The 14,784-nt window shown below is 46.2% G+C and overlaps 1 long non-coding RNA gene across 12 annotated transcripts in view; it reads left to right on the forward strand.

Moving 5' to 3' along the window:
* LOC138762157 (uncharacterized) overlaps positions 1-14,784 on the forward strand; it is a 105,391-nt gene that overhangs the window by 1,304 nt on the left and 89,303 nt on the right. For all 12 annotated transcript variants that reach the window (XR_011356785.1, XR_011356788.1, XR_011356789.1 and 9 more), the window contains exon 2: positions 9,751-9,871. This is a non-coding gene — a long non-coding RNA (uncharacterized lncRNA). The remainder of the gene's footprint in view (positions 1-9,750; positions 9,872-14,784) is intronic.

Consider the following 14,784-nt stretch of genomic DNA (forward strand, 5'->3'; position numbering starts at 1 on the left):
ACACTGAGTTTGGCAAATTCTTAAACGATCCATTAAGAGACCAATTAGTAATGGATTTATCAGACTGCAGTGCCAGACAGCGATTACTAAGTGAAAAAAATAAGTAACAATTAATTCAGCATATGATATAATTTTGGGTTTCAAGATGTCAAAGATATCAGCCAAGTCGAACCACTAGTGGTGGGTACGTTTTCCCGCCAAGAAAGCTTTCGCTGATAGATGACATCCAGATCTTCTGAAATAACAACTATATGATAAAGAGGGGCACATCAGAGCCAAGTATCCTAGAAATCAGGGGAAAAAGGATTTAAAAAAAGACTGAAATATGAAAATCATCCCATCAGAGTAAGAATGGTGGAGAAGGATGAAAGGCTCAGCACTGAAACAAAGGACTCTGAGGAAGACAAGACAGTGGAAGTCACGTATATTCACGGATTAAAAAATCGAAATTCTACAAGGTGAACATCGACTATGAACCTCTACAAATGGAATTGGACTATCAGCAAAGAAATGCAGAAAGAAGTCCTATATTTCCATGTTAAATGGATAGCCCAAGGCTGAAGCTATCTCTGAAGAACTAAACCTTATTATACATGACACCATGAGATATCAATTGAAGAAGGTTTTTTATTGTGGGGAATCAGAACAATCATTCCTATAAAATGGCAGATGACCATGTTATCAGAACTCCGCAATAACCACCCAGAGATGGATCAGATGAAGGCATCGGCACGTATCCATATCTGGTGGCCCTCAGTAGGCATTGATATTGAACAGATGGTAAGAAGATGTGGCATTTGTCAAGAGGTGCAACCCAAACCCCTCAAGCTGAAGCTAACCCATGTAAAGGGCCATCACGACCGTGACACAGGATTCACATTGATTTCGCTGGTTCTTTTACGGGAGAAAACTTCCTCATTGTTGTTGATGCACACTCTAAATGGCCAGTGGTATCATACGTGAGGTTTTTCTTTGGCTTGGCTTTGCGGACGAAGATTTATGGAGGGGGTAAAAAGTCCACGTCAGCTGCAGGCTCGTTTGTGGCTGACAAGTCCGATGCGGGACAGGCAGACACGATTGCAGCGGTTGCAGGGGAAAATTGGTTGGTTGGGGTTGGGTGTTGGGTTTTTCCTCCTTTGCCTTTTGTCAATGAGGTGGGCTCTGCGGTCTTCTTCAAAGGAGGTTGCTGCCCGCCAAACTGTGAGGCGCCAAGATGCACGGTTTGAGGCGTTATCAGCCCACTGGCGGTGGTCAATGTGGCAGGCACCAAGAGATTTCTTTAGGCAGTCCTTGTACCTTTTCTTTGGTGCACCTCTGTCACGGTGGCCAGTGGAGAGCTCGCCATATAACACGATCTTGGGAAGGCGATGGTCCTCCATTCTGGAGACGTGACCCATCCAGCGCAGCTGGATCTTCAGCAGCGTGGACTCGATGCTGTCGACCTCTGCCATCTCGAGTACTTCGACGTTAGGGATGTAAGCGCTCCAATGGATGCTGAGGATGGAGCGGAGACAACGCTGGTGGAAGCGTTCTAGGAGCCGTAGGTGGTGCCGGTAGAGGACCCATGATTCGGAGCCGAACAGGAGTGTGGGTATGACAACGGCTCTGTATACACTTATCTTTGTGAGGTTTTTCAGTTGGTTGTTTTTCCAGACTCTTTTGTGTAGTCTTCCAAAGGCGCTATTTGCCTTGGCGAGTCTGTTGTCTATCTCATTGTCGATCCTTGCATCTGATGAAATGGTGCAGCCGAGATAGGTAAACTGGTTGACCGTTTTGAGTTTTGTGTGCCCGATGGAGATGTGGGGGGGCTAGTAGTCATGGTGGGGAGCTGGCTGATGGAGGACCTCAGTTTTCTTCAGGCTGACTTCCAGGCCAAACATTTTGGCAGTTTCCGCAAAGCAGGACGTCAAGCGCTGAAGAGCTGGCTCTGAATGGGCAACTAAAGCGGCATCGTCTGCAAAGAGTAGTTCACGGACAAGTTTCTCTTGCGTCTTGGTGTGAGCTTGCAGGCGCCTCAGATTGAAGAGACTGCCATCCGTGTGGTACCGGATGTAAACAGCGTCTTCATTGTTGGGGTCTTTCATGGCTTGGTTCAGCATCATGCTGAAGAAGATTGAAAAGAGGGTTGGTGCCAGAACACAGCCTTGCTTCACGCCATTGTTAATGGAGAAGGGTTCAGAGAGCTCATTGCTGTATCTGACCCGACCTTGTTGGTTTTCGTGCAGTTGGATAATCATGTTGAGGAACTTTGGGGGACATCTGATGCGCTCTAGTATTTGCCAAAGCCCTTTCCTGCTCATGGTGTCAAAGGCTTTGGTGAGGTCAACAAAGGTGATGTAGAGTCCTTTGTTTTGTTCTCTGCACTTTTCTTGGAGCTGTCTGAGGGCAAAGACCATGTCAGTAGTTCCTCTATTTGTGCGAAAGCCGCACTGTGATTCTGGGAGAATATTCTCGGCGACACTAGGTATTATTCTATTTAGTAGAATCCTAGCGAAGATTTTGCCTGCAATGGAGAGCAACGTGATTCCCCTGTAGTTTGAGCTGCTGGCAAAGAAGCGAGCTGCCCACCAGGCTCACCTTACAAAGCCGTCCTGTCCAGAGAAGAAACAAGCCTTCTGTCGCGCATGCAGCAAACTCCGGGAGATCCAAAATGAGTGGTGGACTAGCCTCGCCAAACGAACCCAGCTCAGCGCGGACATTGGCGACCTCAGGGGTTTCTACGAGGCTCTAAAGGCTGTGTACGGCCCCTCACCCCAAGTCCAAAGCCCGCTGCGCAGCTCAGAATGCAAAGTCCTCCTCAGCGACAAGATCTCCATCCTCAACCGATGGTCAGAACACTTCCAATCTCTTTTCAGTGCCAACCGCTCAGTCCAAGATTCCCCCCTGCTCCAGCTCCCTCAACAGCCCCTAAGGCTAGAGCTGGATGAGGTTCCCACCCTGGATGAGACATATAAGGCAATCGAACAACTGAAAAGTGGCAAAGCAGCAGGTATGGATGGAATCCCCCCAGAAGTCTGGAAGGCTGGCGGCAAAACTCTGCATGCCAAACTGCAAGAGTTTTTCAAGCTTTGTTGGGACCAAGGTAAACTGCCTCAGGATCTTCGTGATGCCACCATCATCACCCTGTACAAAAACAAAGGCGAGAAATCAGACATACGTGAGGTAAACAACAACAAACCAGACAACTGAAAGACTGCAAAATATATTTGCATTATATGGATACCTCTGATAATGATCCACAGTTTGTATTGGATGCTTTCAAGGTATTCCTATGCAATAACAATATACAAGACGTCTTCTCAGCACCCTACCACCCAAGCACTAATGAGGAAGCAAAACATTTTGTACAAACTTTCAAAAAGGACATGAAAACTAAGAAATTCCTAACTGTATCATGGAGTCGCAAAATCGCAGATTTCCTATTAGGATATAGAAACACCTCACACTCTACAACAAAACAAACACCGGGTGAATTGATGATTGGACGTGACTTGAGGACAAAACTTTCCACAGTACACCTGATCATTGCCCTTTGTATAGAACAATCCACTTCCCCAAATAAATCTACCAGATTTCTAGAAGTAGGTGAGCAAATACTGGTACAGGACTATCGGAACAATAGGGAGCCGTGGGTGAAAGGGGTTATTTAAAAATCTGAGCCCCTATTCTTATTCATTACTGGTGGGGACAAAAATATGGAAATGGCACATTGACCAGTTGGTGGGTGATCTGACAGCCATGCTCACGATCCTGATGAGATTCCCTGGGCTCATTCCACGTTCGATGTTCCTCAATCTTTGAGATGTGAGGCTTCTTTCTAACAAAGCATTCCTATGGCTCAACAAAGTAGTCCTATGCAATGTACGAATGGGGTTTGCCAAAGGTTCACAGTCCTTGCTACCAACTGAGGTACTACCCAAAAGGCAAAGAGTCCGGAAAAATCGCAAAGTATCCTGGTGGATTCTACCTCTGTGAGATGATCAAAAAGGAAAAAACATCCACCAGAATGACTGAAGGACTATGTACAATGTCTTGGTGGTTTATCATTTCATACTTACATCATAGTATTGTATTTCCCACATAATTATCAGTGCTGTCCATTTGTTATTTTCACAAAGCACTTATTTTGTGTGGGGGGGAGAAAGAGTGTTGTGGATATATGCCTGCATGCATATGATGTCATCATGCCCTGCGTGATGATGTCACTCAAGTATATTATGTGCTGCAGGAAACCATATTAGATTTGTATTAAACAATGAATGAAGCATCATTGCCTCTGTGTGCAGTGTATTTCTAAACCTAGAATACATAATAGTTTTGGCCCCTAGACCCAACCTAGTCTTTTTCTTTAAGATCATGCCTCGTCTTCCAACTCAGTAATGTTTAATTGCACTGACCCCATATTGTTTCATTCCTTTAATGCCTAGAAATCTATTGATCTCTTGTTGAACAAGCCTCCCGAAGTAGAGAATTCCAAAGATTTCCACACTGCTTCGAGCAATTTCTCATGATCTGTCCTAATTGGTTTACCTTGCATTCCAAGACTGGAATGTGACTTTTAGTTCTTGACTCCTCAGTCAGGACACAACCTCCCTGCTTCCTACCTGTTGAATTCTTGAGTTTCAATGAGATAAAACCATAAGACTTCAGATTTTTTTTTTGTTTTCTTTAACTTTAAAGAAAACAGATCAAATATATCAAATCTCTACCTAAATGGCTAACTCTTGGAATCTTTGCATCATTCCTTTAATGTAAATTAATCCTTTTTTTCACAGCAAGGACAACAAAGCTACATATTTCTCCAGATGCCATCTAACCAACAAGACATCTGTACTCATTTTTTAAAATCTTCTAATTGCTGCTAGGTTACATGATAATTAAGGCATTTAGTTAATAGTGCTATTTAAAACTTACAAAAATATTTTAATGGTTTATATTTTTTATGGTATTGTAGCGGCTGCTACACTGCTCCTGCAATAACACACGCAACCAGACGGGTTGAGCTCAGTGAGCAGACTAGTTTATTGCAGGCAGCTGGGCTGCATTTATACTCCCAGCCCAGACCTGGCTGAGAACCACGCTGGAGGGCGCTGACGTCACCCGGGCATCACGTGGTCCCCAAGCGCAGGTTTCTGAGCCCCGAGCTGAAAGGAAGGGAAACGCCTGATGGTGCCATATTGGCCAGCTGCCCTGCCGCGTGGCTTACAAGCGGGGCCAGTTCACCTGCCTTGTGGTGAACCGCCACACAGCTTTCCCCCAGAACTGGCGCCAATGTCCTTTTTTGCTGGGCAGCCTCGCTTCTTGGGCTGGGCAACGACCACAGGCTCAGTGGGATCAAGGTGCGCTGGCTTCAGCCTGTCCATGGTAAACAGCTCATGCCTGCCGCCCAAGTCCAGCGTGAATGTCAAACCGGAACGCTGTATAACCCTGTATGGCCCCTCGTACGTTCGCTGCAGAGGTTCCGCGGTCGGGCCCCGCCGAATGAAAACAAACTCTGCAGAAAGCAGCTCGCCAGGAACGTGAGATGGGCGGGTGCCATGCCTGGGCAGCGGTGGGGGTTCGAAGGAGTCCAAGCATGCCCTGAGGTGAGGAAGTAGTTCGTGCGGCGACTGCTGGGGATTGTGAAGTGCATTGACAAACTCACCAGGTAGTGCCAGCGGCGCACCATAGACCAACTCAGCTGATGACGCCTGCAAATCTTCCTTGGGAGTGGAGCTGATGCCCAGAAACACCCAAGGCAGTTCATCCGACCAATCGGGACTAGTGAGGTGGACCATGAGTGCCGACTTAAGGTGGCGGTGCAGACGTTCGACCAGACCATTGGCCTGCAGGTGGTATGCTGTGGTGCGGAGTAGATGTATTCCCAACCTGTTGGCGAGCTGTGCCCAGAGCGCAGATGTGAACTGGGTGCCCCGATCACTGGTGAGGTGAGCCAGAATGCCAAACCGGATGACCCAACCGTGCAACAGGGCTCAGGAGCAGGAGTCGATGGAGGAGTCTGGCATCGGGAACGCCTCGGGCCAGCGAGTGGTGTGGTCCACCACCATAAGCAGGTAACGGTTGCCCCAGGAAATGGGTAAGGGCCCGACAATATCTAGTGAATGTGGCAGAACCATTCCCAGACGTGCTTGAATACCTGTACGGGTGCCCTGGTGTGCCTGTGCACCATGGACGTCTGGCAATGGGTGCATGTTCTGGCCCAGCCCACGATCTGCTTCAGCAGCCCATGCCATATGAACCGTTCTGCCACCATCCGCACCGTGGACCTGATGGACGGATGTGAAAGGTCTTGGATGTGACGGAAGACCTCCCTGCGCCACTGCTGCAGAACCACTGGCCACGGGGTGCACAAGGAGATATTTCACAGAATGGTGCCTTCGCTGCTCAGAATCAGGAGGTCTCGGAACTGCAAGCCGGTGATGGTGGTCTTAAAGGCCCTCATCTCCTTCTCAGCTTCCTGGTCCCGGGCGAGCTGGTTGAAGTCAAGGCCGGGCGTCAGCGCGCAGATGGCCGGTCACGAGAGTGCATCAGCAACCACATTGTCCTTCCCTGCCTTGTGCCAAATGTCGGTGGTAAACTCCGACACAAAGGAGAGGTGTCGCTGCTGGTGGGCCGAGCAGGGATCCCTTGCCATTGCGAGCGCCTGGGTGAGGGGTTTGTAGTCGGTGAAGATGGTAAAAGTCCTCCCCTCCAAAAAATAGTGGAAATGTTGCACCGCCAGGTACATAACCATATAACCATTTACGGAGCGGAAACAGGCCATGTTGGCCTTTCGAGTCCACACCGGTTCACTGATTTTGTGCGCCCTCTTCAGGCATTGGTCCCAGTTTGTTTGACTCGGTCGTGCACTCGTTGTGAAACACTTTGCAGGTGCAGTTTGTTACTGGTCTGGTGACTCAGTCGTGCACTGGTGGTGGAACACCTTGCAGGTGCAGTTTGTTACCGGTTTGTTTGACTCGGTCGTGCACTCAGTGCCCAGTAACTCGTGGTCGAAGGCACTATACTTGTGTTCCAGCGAGCGAAGCAGGCGCCTGAAGAATGCCAGTGGCTTCCAATGCCCATTCACCTGCTGCTCCAGGACGGCACTGATGGCTGTGGCAGAGGCATCGACGGAGAGTGCCATATGCAGGTCGGTATGCGGGTGGGCGAGTATGGCAGCCATCACCAGGGCGTCCTTGGTGGCCTTGAACGTGGTACAGGCTTCTGGGTTCCAAGCGAACGTCGTGTGTTTGGCTGCAATGAGGGCAAACAGCGGCTGCATGATGCGCGCAACTCCCAGGATGAAGCGGTTGTAAAAGTTAACCATACCTACGAACTCCTGCAGCCCCTTGAGGCTGTTTGGGCGTGGGAACTCCCTGATGGTGGCAACCTTCGCAGTGGCGGGAGTGGCTCCTTTGGCCGTGATGGTATGCCCCAGGAACTTCACGGACACTTTCCCGAACTGGCACTTGGCCGGGTTGATGGTAAGGCCAAAGTCAGCAAGCCGGGAGAGAAGGGCACATAGGTTGGCCTTGTGTTGCGCCCGGTCCTTGCTGGCGACAAGGATGTCGTCCAAATAAACAAAGACGAAATCCAAGTCCCTGCCCACAGAGTCCATGAGGCGCTGGAAGGTCTGAGTGGCATTCTTGAGCCCGAATGCCATGCGCAGGAATTTGAACAAGCCAAAGGGCTGGATGATGGTAGCCTTGGGTATGTCCTCAGGGTGCACCGGGATCTGGTGATATCTGGGCACCAGGTCAACCTTGGAGAAGACCCTCGCACCATGCAGGTTGGCCGTAAAGTCCCGGGTGTGAGGGATGGGGTAACAGTCAGGGACGGTTGCCTCATTGACCCATCAATAGTCTCTGCAGGGACGCCAGCCACCAGAGGCTTTCGGGACCAGGTGGAGCAGTGAGGCCCATGGGCTGTCGGACTGCTGAATGATCCCCAGCGGCAACAGGTGTGAAAACTCCTCCTTCACTACCTGGAGCTTGTCAGACGGGAGCCGGCGTGACTTGGTGTGAACCGACGGGCCCTGGGTACGGATGTGGTGGAACACCCCATGGCGCGGCAACGCAATGGAGAACTGTGGTTTGAGGAGTGTCGGGAACTTGTCCAGGATCTGCTGGAACTCATCTCTGGGCATGCTGATCATGGCCATCTGCGGTTGTTCTGAGTGGGAGGCGTTGAGGCGAACAGCCTAGAAGATACGGGCATCCACCAGGTGCTTAGCTTGAATGTCCACCAGAAGCCCATGTGCAAGGAGGAAGTATGCACCCAGGATGGCAGTCGGGAGGGACGAGACAGTGAATCTCCATACGTAATTCCGTTGGCCGATCTGGAAGTGGACTATCTTGTCTCCATACATCTGGATTGCCATTGCATTGGTCACACGAAGAGGAGATAAACGAGGTCGGTTCCTGGATTCGATGGCCGAGGCAGGTATGACACTGATCTGGGCTTCAGTGTCAACGAGGAACCGCCGGCCGCTGACTGAGTCCCGCAGGTAGAGAGGGCTGTGTCCTTGGCCAGCTGCCGCAGCTATTAACTGCGGCCAGCCTGGTTGTTTCCCTGGAATGAGCAGGGCTGACAACACTTCTGAGCCTTGGCTCCCCAGCACTGGTGGTAGAAGCGGATGCTGTGGCCTTGGTTATGCTCTTGGGTGCCCCTGCAGGGGTCGGGAACTCTACCGCATCGTTAGGGACAGGCTTGGCGTGGTTGTGCCCGTGCCTGTGCCTCAAGACCTGCTGGACCACTGAACCTTCTAAGAATCTTGTCAGCCATAGCTCTTGGACCTTCTGGGCGACCTTCCTCGGGTCAGTGAAACTCTCCTGAACCAGCAGTAAGTGGATGTCCCCGGGCATATGTTCGAGGAAGATGCGCTCGAAAAGTGGGCAGTTGGTGTTCTCAGGATGTCGAGATTCAGCACCTGAGTAGCACGCTGGTGTCTGGATAGTCCGAGGGACCCGTAAATGCTCGCTTGATGGTCTCGTACTTGACCTCGGTAGGTGGGTGCTGAACAAGGTGCAGCACGCGTTTAGTGGTGGCCTGGTCCAGGGCAGCAACCACATGGTAGAATTTGGTCTTGTCGGACGAAATCTGGCGGAGGTGAAACTGGGCCTCCGCATGGCCGAACCAGGTCTCTAGCTCCTGAACCCAGAATTCAGGCAGTTTCACAGCTATAGCGCTGATCCTAGGCTCGCTCATGATGGGTTCAAAGACGTTTGAACCAGTCGGGGTCACCAATTTTAGCAGCGGCTACACTGCTTCTGTAATAACACACGCAACCAGATGGGTTGAGCTCAGTGAGCAGACTAGTTTATTGCAGGCTGCTGGGCTGCACTTATACTCCCAGCCCGGACCTGGATGAGAACCGCGCTGGAGGGCGCTGATGTCACCTGGGCGTTATGTGGTCCCCAAGCGCGAGTTTCTGAGCCCCGAGCTGAAAGGAAGGGAAACCCCCGACGGTGCCATTTTGGCCAGATGCCCCGCCACGTGGCTTACAAGCGGGGTCGGTTCACCTGACTTGTGGTGAACCGCCATAGTATCTGTGATATTTTCTGATAATGAATATACATTTATGCTAATATTTCAGTTTTTGGCCATTGAAAATATAATTGTTGCTAGTTTGTTTCCAGACATCTTGCTTATGAAGTCAATTGATATCAAATGTATATTTTATTTCTTGGAGATATAATAGAAGCTTGTTTGATAACTTCTTTGCTATTGCCTCTCAACTTCTAAAATATCAATTTATTTTCAAACAACTAGAGAACTTTCTTCATGAAGAAGTCTGGAACAAAAAGCAGTCAGAAGGCATTCATCTGTGCTTGCACAAAAATTATCAAACAATTTCAGCTATCAACTTCTAGCTGGATCATAAGAGAAACAGGTACAATATTGTTTAACATATTTAGCAGAATTTCAAAATTCAGAACATCCATACCCAAGTTAACAAAAAACAAAATTAAAAGGATGTAGAAAACTGAATGTTCCGTTAAAGCTTTGTTCAGTTTAGTCATTACACAATGACACATTAGGAATTCAAATGTATTACAACCATGACAGTAATATAGGAATGTATTACTGATGTCTCTATAGTTTTCTTTATTTTCTTTCCACTTACCCTTTCTATGACTTGTATCTTGCCTTATCTATTTCTTCTCCCTCTACCTATATTATGCCTGTTAGTTTTAACAGCAGAAAGCCCTTCTGACCCATGAAATCTGTGCTTCCCAATTTACCTACCAACCCTATATATTTTTGGAGAGTGGGAGAAAACCCGCACAGGTTCCATGGAAAACATAGAAAATCTTTACCGACAGCACCAGATTCAAACCTAATCGCTGGCACTGTCATAGCTTTGTACTAACTGTTACACTAACCATGCCACTCATTGGTTGGTCAATGCTTTTTCTCATGTAGGTACAGCATTGTGAAATATATATATATTTTTGACTTCTGAGTAGTTCTGTTCCATAAATATTTTAAAAAAAACGGGATAGGAAGATTAGAAATATTAATAAGATCTGACCAAGTTAAACATGTGAACTGAAGAAGTGTAAACAGGTCTTAATATGAATAATTTTTTTTAAAAAATAGATGTAGCACAGATGTCAGAAGACAAATAGGGGACTGCCTATCAAGTATTAACTAAAAGTAGTCAGATATTGAGTTGATTCCTAAAACCCTCAAGAGGGTAAATTTAATCAGCAAAACTGATTAAATAGGAATCCGGTGCGGATGTCTTGGAACAAAAGGAATCTATTTCTGAAGACCAACAAGAGCCTTCCTGAGTGGTAACAATTTGCCTGTGAAACCCCAAAGACTGGTGAACTTTGTTAATGCTAACTTCAGTGCACAGTACAAGAATTGCCTTCAACCGGTGAGATTGGACTGTGATCCAAAGAACATTTCTAATCTTAAATACACATTACACACACCTGCGCTTAGTATTAGAGGGTGGATTAAATAGGTTAGGTAGGTTAAGTAAATTGATAGTAATAAGTTAAAGTTTAATTCTGTTTTCTTGTTCAAATATAATTAAAAACTACTTTTGTTTAAGTAACCCTGTGTTGTGGTGCATATCTATTGCTGCTGGTTTTTGGGGTCCTCTGGACTCCGTAACACAAGGAAGCTGATTTTTATTTTTGGATCAAGTTATTCATTAAACAGTCATTGAGTATTCTCATCACAGATTCAGTAAGTAAATCTTAAATCCTTTGGCAATATAAAGTAAGGATCTGCCACATTTGCAATATAAAAATTATATCTCTTTAATAACAAATCTGAAGAAGAAAAATGTGATAACATTGTTATTTAAAAATTTAAAGAAAGCTCCAGTTACACACATCTCAGGTGTGACAGATCACAGACCCTCAATAATCTTTCTTTTTTTTTCTTTGGCTTGGCTTCGCGGACGAAGATTTATGGAGGGGGTAAAAAGTCCACGTCAGCTGCAGACTCGTTTGTGGCTGACAAGTCCGATGCGGGACAGGCAGACACGATTGCAGCGGTTGCAGGGGAAAATTGGTTGGTTGGGGATGGGTGATGGGTTTTTCCTCCTTTGCCTTTTGTCAGTGAGGTAGGCTCTGCGGTCTTCTTCAAAGGAGGTTGCTGCCCGCCAAACTGTGAGGCGCCAAGATGCACGGTTTGAGGCGATATCAGCCCACTGGCGGTGGTCAATGTGGCAGGCACCAAGAGATTTCTTTAGGCAGTCCTTGTACCTTTTCTTTGGTGCACCTCTGTCACGGTGGCCAGTGGAGAGCTCGCCATATAACACGATCTTGGGAAGGCAATGGTCCTCCATTCTGGAGACGTGACCCATCCAGCGCAGCTGGATCTTCAGCAGCGTGGACTCGATGCTGTCGACCTCTGCCATCTCGAGTATTTCGACGTTAGGGATGTAAGCACTCCAATGGATGTTGAGGATGGAGCGCTTCTTCAGCATGATGCTGAACCAAGCCATGAAAGACCCCAACAATGAAGACGCTGTTTACATCCGGTACCGCACGGATGGCAGTCTCTTCAATCTGAGGCGCCTGCAAGCTCACACCAAGACACAAGAGAAACTTGTCCGTGAACTACTCTTTGCAGACGATGCCGCTTTAGTTGCCCATTCAGAGCCAGCTCTTCAGTGCTTGACGTCCTGCTTTGCGGAAACTGCCAAAATGTTTGGCCTGGAAGTCAGCCTGAAGAAAACTGAGGTCCTCCATCAGCCAGCTCCCCACCATGACTACCAGCCCCCCCACATCTCCATCGGGCACACAAAACTCAAAACGGTCAACCAGTTTACCTATCTCGGCTGCACCATTTCATCAGATGCAAGGATCGACAATGAGATAGACAACAGACTCGCCAAGGCAAATAGCGCCTTTGGAAGACTACACAAAAGAGTCTGGAAAAACAACCAACTGAAAAACCTCACAAAGATAAGCGTATACAGAGCCGTTGTCATACCCACACTCCTGTTCGGCTCCGAATCATGGGTCCTCTACCGGCACCACCTACGGCTCCTAGAACGCTTCCACCAGCGTTGTCTCCGCTCCATCCTCAACATCCATTGGAGTGCTTACATCCCTCAATAATCACACTATGAAGAATAAGCAATCTTATCACATTTTATTATTTTCTCTTTGTAAATTCAGGTTCATTAATTCAGCTGTAGCTTTACAACCTTGAGCACGATTTTACTTATCAATAATCACTGGAAGTACAAAATCAGAACTACAGGAACGGCAGCTTTCATCTATGTTTCATGAATATAACCTTTGCATTTAAGTATCATTCTAAGATTGATGTTGAAACAACAGCAAAAATTGACAGAACCTCATTCACCACAGAATTAAAAGATCAGCAAAACACTTGTGGACTCCAGGAGGAAAATTGCATCACAGATTTTTTGAATCTTCTCATATTCAAGTTGGAAAATTTAAGAAACATCCTATTTCTCATAATAATATCCAAACATTTCTTCTTCAATTTAAGATCTAAATACAATACATTTTCAAGTTTGCAGTTCTCTTTTTCACAGACGTTGTTATGGAGGGATCCTATACAATTTTCATACACTGTTGTAAATTGAAATACACAATGAAATACACCATCCATTCCAGTTCATTATAAAAGGTCAGGAGTACCAAAGAAATATAATATTCATACTTCTGGATATTTTTGAAAAACTACTCTCACAATTGTTATATATGTGAGAATGCCAATGTTATCTGCCTATCAGAAATTGAAAACCAGAATATCATAGTGTGTTAGGGACATCAAATCAGTTACATTATGGAATGCTATTCAAGTACATGTTCATACATGACTTGCACCAACATCCAGATCTAAAAGTGGCTATAGGTGGCTGCAACTGGCAGTATTCAGTTCAAATGGCTATCTTAATCACACCCATCTCAAAATGCAGTCAGCAAAAAACTATTCCATGCACTATGTGAAAGAATCGTCCAATAATCACAAATAAATTGCCACTTAATTTCTATTAGATGCCATTTCAATCATTCATGGCACCTTCAATAAGACCATAAGATAAAGGAGTAGAAGTAGGCCAGTCAGCCCATTGAGTACACTCAGCACTCTCATGAGTTAATCCATTCTTCCATGCAGCCCCACTCCCCTGCCATCTCCCCATGACCTTTGATGCCCTGCCTATTCAGATACCTATCAATCTCTGCCTTAAATACAATCAGTAACCTGGCCTCCACAGCTGCCCGTGATGGCAAATTCCAAGGGTTCACCACTCTGGCTGAAGACATTTCTCCACATTTCTGTTTTAAATGGGCACCCTACAGTCCTAAATTTGTATCTTCTTGTCCTTGAGTCCTCTACCATGGGGAGACAACTTTGTCACTTCTCTGTCAATCTTTTATTTTGGTACCATTTTCCTGTGCAAATCGCATTTCCCTCGATTTCCCCAACTTGCAGAGATCTGTTTGTTTCTACATTGAACATATTCACCAACTGAGCCTCCACAACTTTCAATGATCGATAATTACTCTCTAGGTGACAATAACTCAGTTCTGTTCTGAATGGCTAACCCCTGGTTTTGAGACTGTGGCTTCAAGTTCTGGACATCCCAATCAAGGGCAAGTATCATTCCCTCCCCCACCATGCCAATGCCCAGAAGAATTCTGTACGTTTCTGAAACTAATGTTTAAAATAATTTCTCTTGGGTTTTTTTCTGTCTATGGACTGTAAAATTCCTGTGGAATCTAGGTCAATGCTATTATCTAAGTCAGATTCTTGTCAGTATCTTGAGTTACACTAATTAGTGCTGATGTCAGAATAATAAAATCTTGAATGCCTGGCTCCCTAATAAAACATTCTTTGTTGTAAAATGCAGTGTCTGTTTTATCCCATTTCTCTATTATTTCCCCTAATTGTAGTTCAGAAGGAAAAAGAAAATCAAATGAATTATGTTCTTTTGAACAAGACTGCACTGCACTCCAAAATGTTTACAAAATTACACAATCCTCTTGGAAGACAATGCTAGGTTCAGAACTAAATTCCTAATAAATTGTTTTGCTGACACAACTTTGAGTAACTGTCTGCACACAATGTTTTCCAACTGTATTGATAAACATTTAAGATATATTAAGGCAAAATGGAAATTATTGACCATTCTCTCAGAATTATTCTGAATGTTGATATTCCACAAGTAGAAATGTCAATAAATGGGGAAAAAGCAGCTAATAGGTATCGAAACATTCTCTCAGAATTATTCTGAATGTTGATATTCCACAAGTAGAAATGTCAATAAATGGGGAAAAAGCAGCTAATAGGTATCGAAAC

The sequence above is a fragment of the Narcine bancroftii genome, chromosome 4 (genome assembly GCF_036971445.1).
Source record: "Narcine bancroftii isolate sNarBan1 chromosome 4, sNarBan1.hap1, whole genome shotgun sequence".
Lineage (NCBI taxonomy): Eukaryota > Metazoa > Chordata > Chondrichthyes > Torpediniformes > Narcinidae > Narcine > Narcine bancroftii.